This window comes from Salvelinus alpinus, chromosome 14, assembly GCF_045679555.1.
Source record: "Salvelinus alpinus chromosome 14, SLU_Salpinus.1, whole genome shotgun sequence".
Classification (NCBI taxonomy): domain Eukaryota; kingdom Metazoa; phylum Chordata; class Actinopteri; order Salmoniformes; family Salmonidae; genus Salvelinus; species Salvelinus alpinus.
This window is the reverse complement of record NC_092099.1, coordinates 28,028,605-28,039,799: the sequence shown is the minus strand read 5'-3', so window position 1 is coordinate 28,039,799 and position 11,195 is coordinate 28,028,605.

Sequence of the window (11,195 nt, the reverse complement as noted above, 5' to 3'; positions counted from 1 at the left end):
CAGATGAGCGATGGAACAGAGCTTCCTCTCATGTGAACGTGCATGGTGAAAACATGGTCAGGTCATGGCAGACCTGACTAATTCCTGTCTCATTCGGCACTCCTTCACAGTAGAGGCATCAGACAAAGTTCTACAGACTGTTGACATCTAGTGGAAGCCGTAGGAAGTGCAAACTCATTCATATCTCAAGGGGATTTCAATGGGAACTGTGTTGAAAACCTACCAACCTCAGATTTCTCACTTCCTGTTTGGATTTCTCCTCAGGTTTTTGCCTGCCATATGAGTTCTGTTATACTCACAGACATAATTCAAACAGTTTTAGAAACTTCAGAGTGTTTTCTATCCAATACTAATAATAATATGCATATATTAGCAACTATGACTGAGGAGCAGGCCGTTTACTCTGGGCACCTCTGTGCACCTTTCATCCAAGCTACTTAATACTGCCCCTGCAGCCACAAGAAGTTAAGAGAAATCCCATACAGCCTTGTTTTCAAGTTGGAACACTTGAATGTGATATGTAATCTACACCTCGATAAGACTAATAGAAATCCTCCTTATTTTCTTTAATTATCCTCAATTTGAGTGTCGTTATTTCTATATAACCTACACTTTCTCGTTCTGAACTTTTAACGCGAGTAGGACGGTGTCGCTTTGTGCCAATGACCACACAAGCAGCTGCTTACACCTCTGACACCCTAAAACACCACCTCTGCAGGTATCGGCTATCGCGTGTTTGTGCTTGATCTGACTGAATCTAGGCCTTAACGTCAATTGTGCCGGTGTACTGTTACTTTTTAGCTGGTATTGTCAGATAATTGTACGATTATTGACTTGATTCCGTGCAACTTAGCGAAGTGCAGAAATGTATTATTGCCAATAAATCTGTGGCCGATCTCAGTCATTGCCACAATCAATCAATCAATCAAATGTATTTATGAAACTCTTTTTACATCAGTAGATGTCACAAAGTTCTTATACAGAAACCCAGCATTAAACCCTAAAAGTACAAGTTTTGCAGCCCTGTTGGCAAAGCATGAAATGCAGGTTGCTGTCATTTAATAGGTTGTGAGTTCAAATCTTAGTTGTGGTTGTGTCCCAAGTGGGCTAACCAAAGTTGAGGTCAATTCCATTTAAGTTCCAGTCAATTAAGGATGTAAACCAGATTCCATTTCCTACATTTCTGGTGAGAAATATATTTAATTAGATTTAGATTTGTTGTGTACTTCCTGAATACAGTTAATTATTGTATATTTACTGACAAACTACAGTTCAGCTGTAGAAATACATTAAAAGTTGTTTCCACTATTTAATATTTTAACAGTTTGTGCCAGTATCGGATCTAGTATCCCAAAAACATTTAATTGAAGAATCCCTACTGTTGACCAATCACCGACGAAGGGGCGTAGAATTCAGCTACTGAACTTCAGCTTGCCTCAAGAAACATTTTTGTCTGCACGAACTACCAAAGAAAACCTTCCCAAAGACAAAAACGAACAACAATGTCACAAAATGTCATCATAATATATGCATGTTTCGAACATGCATGTTTCGAACTGTTTCACATGGGAAGCATCCGGATGCTATGAGAGTGTAGTCTCAATTTATCATATGTTGAACCACATGATTTCACAACTTTTTAAAAAAAACACTTCTCTTGTGACTTTTCACATGTAAAATCAAGTGAAAACTTGTTTTTGGAAGAGTTCACATGTGAAAACTTGTTTTTGGAACACTTCACATGTGACATTTCAGATGTGAACATGGGTTTTTGAAACACTTCATCTGTGATCACATGTTTTACAATGCACAATTTCATGTGTTATCCCTGTTCAGCTAAAATATGACCTCACCTGGAATTTGAACTCACCAGTGGATGTTCGTCAGAGGAGAAAGTGGAGGACCATCCTCCTCAGTGAATTTCATGAAAACATAATGTTTAAAATTTTTAGAAAGTTATCCTTTTAAGATAAAAAATATACTAAATATAATCACATGTCACCAAATGATTGATTAAAACAGCATATTTTGCAAAGAAGGTCTACAGTAGCCTCAACAGCACTCTGTAGGGTAGCACCATGGTGTAGCCGGAGGACTGCTAGCTTTCGTGCTCCTCTGAGTACATTGACTTCAATACAAAACCTAGGAGGCTCATGGTTCTCACCCCCTTCCATAGACTTACACAGTAGTTATGACAGTTTAATTATGACAGCTTCCAGAGGACGTCCTCCAACCTATCAGAGCTCTTGCAGCATGAACTGACATGTTGTCCACCAAATCAAAGGATCAGAGAATTCATCTAGTACTTAAAGTATAAGCTACAGCTAGCTAGCACTGCAGTGCATAAAATGTGGTGAGTAGTTGACTCAAAGAGAGAGAAAGAAAATAGTTGTGAACAAATTAAATTATTCCTAAATGAAAGAAAACAAGAGGGAATAGAGAGAGCGATATCATCATTTCTTTCACTTTCAGTTTCACTTACTTAGCTAGCAAATGCAGCTAGCTAGTTTAGTCTACTGAAACACCCTGCTCAAACAGAGGGATGCTATGTTAGCTAGCTGGCTATGACTATCAAACACAACACTGGAACTCTTCCAAGTCAAGGTAAACTTTTGGTTTTACTAATGTATTACCCACCGGGGCACATCGGTGTAACTGCTAAACTGACTGTACACTGTAACATTACTGCATGATTGTAGCGGGTTTACTAACGAGTTATTTCTATTAGCTATGTTGACTATGACATTACTTTAGCTAATATGCTGACAATGATGTAGGCTGTGTGTAGTGGTTTGACTTGGAAAGGTTTTTTCACCTGGTGATGTGTTGTGCATTGAAGTCCACAAGGGAAGGGAAGAGCTGAAAGGAGGAGAGTGCATAACATAGATGTGAGATGGAATACAACGTGGCTGCTATGAAACTGTGAACTGTGTTTAGGTGTGATCAGGGGTGTATTCATTCCGCCGATTCTGTTGAAAAACGTTTCTTAAGCCTGAAACAAATGGAACAAAATGGGGATAAACACACCGGATTTTGTCCAATATAAACTTTTTTTGCAACTGTTGGACTAAGGATTACAGCAAATATCAGCTAGATGCAGGCAAGAGTGTGCAAGGCGGTATTGAATGTCACTGTCTGTCACATCAAATTTGTCTCTCGACCTGTGTGCACCTACATTGTAAACTTACATTCATAGGCTAGGTTGTATCATGTAGTAACATGTAGTAGCCTAAACCTAACACTGTTACATTGAACTGGGTGAATGGAATATGAATACCAGTCGTCCAATATGCTGTAATAGAAATCAGACCATGCTCATGAAAATAAATTGGCCTCCCTCATCTGAAACGGCCACTGGAACTCACAATATCTGAATCTGAGAAACGCTGATCTTTCGTCTGCTCAATAAAGTCTGTAGCATTCCCCTAAACATTCATTACATGTAATACATCTCTGCACTTAGTGAAAGAGGGCCATCTGCACTGGTTAGTCTGACTAGTCTCTCATAATTTATATAATTGACTTATTTCAGCAAAATCAAGGGGTTTTCTGTATAGTTGTCTAATGTTGGTGGGCATAGTATTCTGTTTTAATGTTACTGCTGAATCCCTATGATAAATGTAATCGTCTTTCTTGTGTATTTTTAACGAGGCTGATTTACTTTGAAGTCCAAAGTGTTGGAATTACAGCAGAACACACAGACATGACACAGACATGGTGGCGTAGCAGGAAGATCGGAATGCCGTGAACGTAAAGGTTGTGAGATGTTGAATAATAATTTCCATATAAACTTACACAATGTAGCGAAGTGTGTCAGTTGAAAGCATTTTGTCATAATGATTATTTATATTTCTGTGAAATCTCATGTGAAAATGTTGATCCACATGTGAAAAGTTATGTGATCATGTGAAACTTCATGTGAAATATTATCACGTGAAGTGTTCCAAAAATACATAGTTTCACATGATTTCACATGAAAATCCACATCATCAAACGTGAAGTGTTCCAAAAACAACTGGTTTCCCCCCCAAAAAATCATGTGATTTTCCACATGTGAAATCATGTGGTGTTTCCGTAAGGTACCTTCTAATACAACTGAGTCCTGCTGTGGTTAAAACATGCTTTATCATTTTCAGGAGAAACATTCAATACCATAGAGGTACAGTCAAGGACATTACAGGTCATCATGTTTGCACATTGTATACTGGAAACTGCTCAGAGGGAATGAAAAGCATCACACAGCGATAGCATCAAACAGCTAACGTCCCTCAACAGAGCTTCACATACACAGCAAATTGTCCAGTGTAAAATCAACACTGACAGTGTTAAATTGAACACTGAGCCAGTGTCTATACAGGTCCACACTTTTAAGTGTTAAATTAACACTGTGCTTAGTGCTGACGCTATTACACTTTGTCAGTGTTATTAACACCAACGCTGGGGTTATTTTACACCATTGAGTTTAAATCTCACTCCTAGAGAGTGCATGCGCGTGTGTGAGACGGGGTGAATCTATTCCTGTCATACATGAGACTGTGTAAGACAGAAGGACAATGCTATGGCTACGTGAGGCTGCCCAAGGCTCTTACCCCATCCGGAACATCCCGGAGTCCTGTCTAGGTTATCATAGAGATACCTTATAACACAACTGTCTGTATTCTACTGTCAGTGAGACATGCAGTAAGGCCCTTGCACATTTCATCTTTCCAGGGAAAAAATAGGAGCATCATGTTTGCATGTTGTACGGTTGCATGCTGCTCAGAAGGAATGAATAACATCACACAGACATTGTAGCATTAACAACAGCATCCCACATAGATAACATCAAACATCTAACATCACTCAACAGAACATCACATAGATCCAGAGAGGTCATGAACAGGAACTGTAGGATGGTCATATATCGGTGCAGGATATAACTGAGATACAGGAGGACCAGAACAGGCTGGGAGAGGGACACACTGGTAACAACAGGTGAGCTCTACTTTCAGTCATACTGGGTGTTACATAAGTTCTTTGTGTTGTATTAACTATACAACAAACCACTGAGCCAACACACATAGAACTGCTATAATGCAGCCTATTATGCTGGAACAACTTATTTGAGTTAATTACATGTTTTGATCACAGATGGCTAAAATAGGTACAGTACCACAAAATGTATAGAAAATAATGATGTTAAAGGCAACTTGGGGAAAAAATATTGTTCATCAAATGTATACAAAATCATTGTTTTTGCCCTTACCTCAACATTTTTCAGAGATGGCGTGGTTGGCCTATGTGATCATCCTAAGCTCAGGTCAGTGTGTGCGTGCCTGCGTGCTTGGGTATGTGTCCGTCCGTCTGTCTGTCTGTCTGAATGTGTGTAATGCATTCCATCTGAGCTCATAGTATTTATATATTTATTTTCATAGGAGTTTGGCTGCTTTCTTCAGGTCTCAGTCGTGAGTCTCACTTTGTTGAAAACCTCATGACCTGGTCTGAAGCCCAGCATTACTGCAGAGAGCACTACACTGACCTGGCCACCATACACAACATGGAGGATATAGACATGCTAATCAAAACTTTAGACAGTGGTTATACAGGTGAGGCTTGGGCTGTATGATAGCTAGCAGTGGTCTCTGGTTGATTAAGAGTTTTATGGAGCGGGAGAGACTGAGTTTAGGAACTGGAGGTATGGTGAACCAAACAAATCAAAAGGGTCAAATTATAAATACATCCTAGTAGAGGAGTGGAAGACCTGGGAAGCAGCTCAGTTACTGCAGAGAGAATCACACCGACCTGGCTAGCGTGAGGAACATTGATGAGAATACGAAGGTGGCAAAACTTCTTCCAGGGTGGAATGGGTCGGCCTTTCCAGAGGCAACTGGGGATGGTCTGATCAGAGGAACACCTTATTCACCAACTGGCAGCAGGGAACACCAGACATTGATGGCAACAGGAAAAGGAAGACTGCTTTGTCCTTTGAATATGAAGGAAGATGGAAGGATGTGCCATGTGATTGAAAACACTGCTGTGATGATCTTTTCCTGCCACAGTGTAGAGCTGATCTTTACTAATGTGATTAGCTGACATGACTATAGGTGCAGAAGAGTTGATAGACTATATGATAGTGGGGCAAAAAAGTATTTAGTCAGCCACCAATTGTGCAAGTTCTCCCAGCAAATAAATTCATTAAAAATCCTACAATGCGATTTTCTGGGTTTTTTCTATATAGTTGAAGTGTACCTATGATGAAAATTACAGGCCTCTCTCATCTGTTTAAGTGGGAGAACTTGCACAATTGGTGGCTGACTAAATACTTTTTTGCCCCACTGTATATGATATGAAAAATATGACAATAAGGATTATTCATACAAATTTACCAACGCTATCAATATTACTCCTCAAAATGATTTCAAAAGGGATATTTGGGAGAAAAAATATGCTTTCTATGTAAAATCTGTATGTTTTCTTTACTCTTGGAAGTGTTCAATTCACTGAATCCTTCTTCTCTCCCCAGACAAGCTTAGAAGAGAACAAGATGTGGGGTGAAGCCCTGGATTACTGCAGGGAGAAGCATGTTGACCTGGTCTCTGTCCACTCCCAAAGGGTCCAACAGAGAGCTAGGAGGGCCTCCACCGACCACGTCTGGCTGGTCCTGCGCTACACCTGCACCCTGGTTCTGGGTGAGTGGAATGGGTAGTGGCTATCAGGACTGGGCCCCGGACCACGGGTTCAGAATTGAGAAATGTGGGACGACTGGGGCAATGGAGACGGACAACGATTGTCAGTGGGTCACCAGGCCGGAGGCGGACAACGATTGTCAGTGGGTCACCAGGTCGGAGACGGACAACGATTGTCAGTGGGTCACCAGGCCGGAGACGGACAAGCTCAACTTATTTTGCACCAACTACGAGGGTGAGTGTGGCTGGGACTCAGTGCTCTGATGGGAGAGAGATTCATGGTGTGTGTGTCTTTTTTGTCCCCAGAGATGAGCTGAAGCCTGTCGTGGGTCGTTAGGATTCTTGTAAGACCTCCCACTCTACTCTGGAATCACAGTACATTTACATTAGAAAGCATCGACATATGCATTGCTACTTGTAAATTATATTGTTTTTGATGATATGACTTATCGAGACACTGCCAGAGCCCTGCAAAATGACCTCCAGCAGGCCACAAATGTGCATGTGTCTGCTCAAACGGTCAGAAACAGACTCCATGAGGCTGATATGAGGGCCCGACGTCCACAGGTGTGGGTTGTGCTTACAGCCCAACACCGTGCAGGACGTTTGGCATTTGCCAGAGAACACCAAGATTGGCAAATTCGCCCCTGGCGCCCTGTGCTCTTCACAGATGAAAGCAGGTTCACACTGAGCACATGAGCACATGTGACAGACGTGACAGAGTCTTGAGACGCCGTGGAGAACGTTCTGCTGCCTGCAACATCCTCCAGCATGACCGGTTTGGCAGTGGGTCAGTCATGGTGTGGGGTGGCATTTCTTTGTGGGGCCGCACAGCCCTCCATGTGCTCGCCAGAGGTAGCCTGACTGCCATTAGGTACCGAGATGAGATCCTCAGACCCCTTCTGAGACCATATGCTGACACATTTACATTTGTGGCCTGCTGGAGGTCATTTTGCAGGGCTCTGGCAGTGCTCCTCCTTGCACAAAGGCGGAGGTAGCGGTCCTGCTGCTGGGTTGTTGCCCTCCTACGGCCTCCTCCACGTCTCCTGATGTACTGGCCTGTCTCCTGGTAGCGCCTCCATTATCTGGACACTACGCTGACAGACACAGCAAACCTTCTTGACACAGCTCGCATTGATGTGCCATCCTGGATGAGCTGCACTACCTGAGCCACTTGTGTGGGTTGTAGACTCCGTCTCATGCTACCACTAGAGTGAAAGCACCGCCAGCATTCAAAAGTGACCAAAACATCAGCCAGGAAGCATAGGAACTGAGAAGTGGTCTGTGGTCACCACCTGCAGAACCACTCCTTTATTGAGGGTGTCTTGCTAATTGCCTATAATTTCCACCTTTTGTCTATTCCATTTGCACAACAGCATGTGACATTTATTCTCAATCAGTGTTGCTTCCTAAGTGGACAGTTTGATTTCACAGAAGTGTGATTGACTTGGAGTTACATTGTGTTGTTTAAGTGTTCCCTTTATTTTTTTGAGCAGTGTATTTACACTTGTGACATATAGTTATTTTATAGCTGCTTATAAGTGTCACCAGATAGAATCAATAAAACTATAGTTTTAGGGGTATATCATTTATGATACTAAATGTATACTGTACTTCTGCTAGTGGTTAGAGCGGTAGCCTAGTGGTAAGAGCGTTGGGCCATTAACCAAAAGGTTGCTAGATTGAATGACCGAGCTGACAAGGTAAAAATATGTCTTTCTGCCCCTGAACAAGGCAGTTAACCCACTGTTCCTAGGCTGTCATTGTAAATAAGAATTTGTTCTTAACTGACTTGCCTAGTTAAATAAAAGGTTAAATAAAAAATATATAATAAAAAACAATATGAAGGAGTGAACTTCCATGTGTCACCAGATGGGGTGACATGATGGGCAAGTACAAAAACAACCCCTTGCATCTGCCCTTACTCCTTCAATGTTTGAAGAGCTGAAACGAACTGGATAAATGTAAGCAATATGGTGGACGCTCCCCTTAGTCTGCTGGAAGGTTAGATGTAGCCAATCAAGTTCCTTCAGATCTGCTATATCCAATAGGTAGTGGTTAGGTTAAAACCTCTTGAAGCTAAGGGGGCAGAATTTTTATGTTTGGAAAAAATAATGTTCCCAATGTAAGCTGCCTATTTCTCAGGCCCAGATGCTAGAATATGCATATAATTGACAGATTAGGATAGAAAACACTCTAAAGTTTCCAAAACTGTCAAAATATTGTCTGTGAGTATAACAGACAGCAAAAACCTGAGGAAATCCAACCCGGAAGTGCCTCTTATTTTGAAAAACCCCTGTTCCATTGCCTGCCTTTCCTCTATTTAAAGGGATATCAACCAGATTCCTTTTGCAATGGCTTCCACAGGGTGTGAACAGTCTTTAGACATAGTTTCAAGCTTTTATTCAGAAAAATGAGCGAGATTTATCAAAACGCATCAGTGGATAGCTGAATGTCCTTCGATTAGTTCATGTGCGCGAAAGTTGTAGCTAGACATTTTCTTTATCTCTTTTATTGAATAGTTTACCGTCCGGTTGAAATATTATCGATTATTTATGTTAAAAACAACCTGAGGATTGATTATAAAAAACGTTTGACATGTTTCTACGAACTTTACGGATACTATTTGGAATTTTCGTCTGCCCTTCATGACCGCTCGAGCCTGTTGATTTCTGAACATAACGCACCAACCAAATGGAGGTTTTTGGATATAAAAATAATATTAATCGAACAAAAAGGAACATTTATTGTGTAACTGGGAGTCTCGTGAGTGCAAACATCCGAAGATCATCAAAGGTAAGCGAATCATTTTATTGCTTTTCTGACTTTCGTGACCAATCTACATTGCTGCTAGCTGTTCGTAATGTTTTGTCTAGTGATCGATAAACTCACAAACGCTTGGATTGCTTTCGCTGTAAAGCATATTTTCAAAATCTGACACGATAGGTGGATTAACTTCTTGCGACTACAGGGGGTGCTGTTCCGAATTAGCATTTTGTCGTCTCCAAATTAAACTGCCTAGTACTCAATTCTTGCTCGTACAATATGCATATTATTAATTGTATTGGATAGAAAAAACTTTCTAGTTTCATACAACGTTGAAATTATGTCTGTGGGTGACCCAGAACTCTTTCTACAGCGAAATCCATGACAGACAGTGAAAGGTCTGAGAGCGAAGCTCTGGTTTCAGATCAGTTTTTAAGGTCTCTGTCTATCCTATGGAACGACACGAACTGCACCCGCCTTCCCCTGGATGTCAGTAACCAATGAGAAGTGGAATGGGCCTTCTAGGTAGCTCTCAGAGGTTATAAAAGACCAAGGAGTGAGAGTAGCCCCCCTTTCGACGCTCGCCCTTACGCAGGAAGGGACCTCCGGACGCCATTTTCACAGGCTCGGTTATCAACTTGAAATGTATCCGTCTGTAATTTAATTCGATATAGGACTTAGAAACATCATAAGGTAGTTAATTTAAACCGTTTTATAGCAATTTATATCCGTTTAGTGCGATTTTGAGGAATTTCTTTGTTGTGCACTCTGAAACTTTGGACACGTTTTGGGGTCCCGTTCGATCGTTAGTGGATATTTCGAAGGACAGAGGACATCTATCGACCAAAAGACGTTTATAACATAGAAAGGATACATTGCCCAAGAATATGATGGAAGAACAGCTCAAAGTAAGCAATATTTAATATGATAAATTGTTGTTCTGTCGAAATATTTTAAACGCATATTTCGCCATTTTGTTTGGTATAGCTTCACTTGGCGAACCCTGTATTGAAAAGTAAGGATAATTTTAAAAATGTAAATCAGCGGTTGCATTAAGAACTAATTTGTCTTTCGATTCCTGTCAACCCTGTATTTTTTAGTCAAGTATATGATTAGCTTTCAATTAAACTAGATCACTCTGATAGATGACGTCAGACATATTGAGGCTTGATTTCCTAGTATTTTTATTGTGTAACCACGGTTTTGTATGGCTAAATATGCACCTTTTCGAACAAACTGTATATGTATGTTGTAAAATGATGTTACAGGAGTGTCATCGGAAGAATTCTGAGAAGGTTAGTGAAAAAATTAATATCTTTTGGCGGTGATTACGTTATAGCGCTCTTTGGCTGGAATCGATGCTCTGGTAACGTTTGCACATGTAGTATGCTAACTTATCGATTTATTGTGTTTTCGCTGAAAAACGCTTAGAAAATCTGAAATATGGTCTGAAATCACAAGAACTGGGTCTTTCCATTGCTATGCTTTGTCTATTTTTATGAAATGTTTTATGATGAGTAAATTGGTCATACACGTTGCTCTATCTAGTAATTCTAGTCGATTTGTGATGGTCGGTGCAATTGTAAACTGTGATTTCTACCTGAAATATGCACTTTTTTCTAACAAAAACTATCATATACCATGAATATGTTATCAGACTGTCATCTGATGGTTTTTTTTATAGGTTATTGGCTATCAATATCTTAGTTGAGCCGAATTGGTGATAGCACCTGAAGGAGTAAGAAACTGATGGAGTTAGAATAG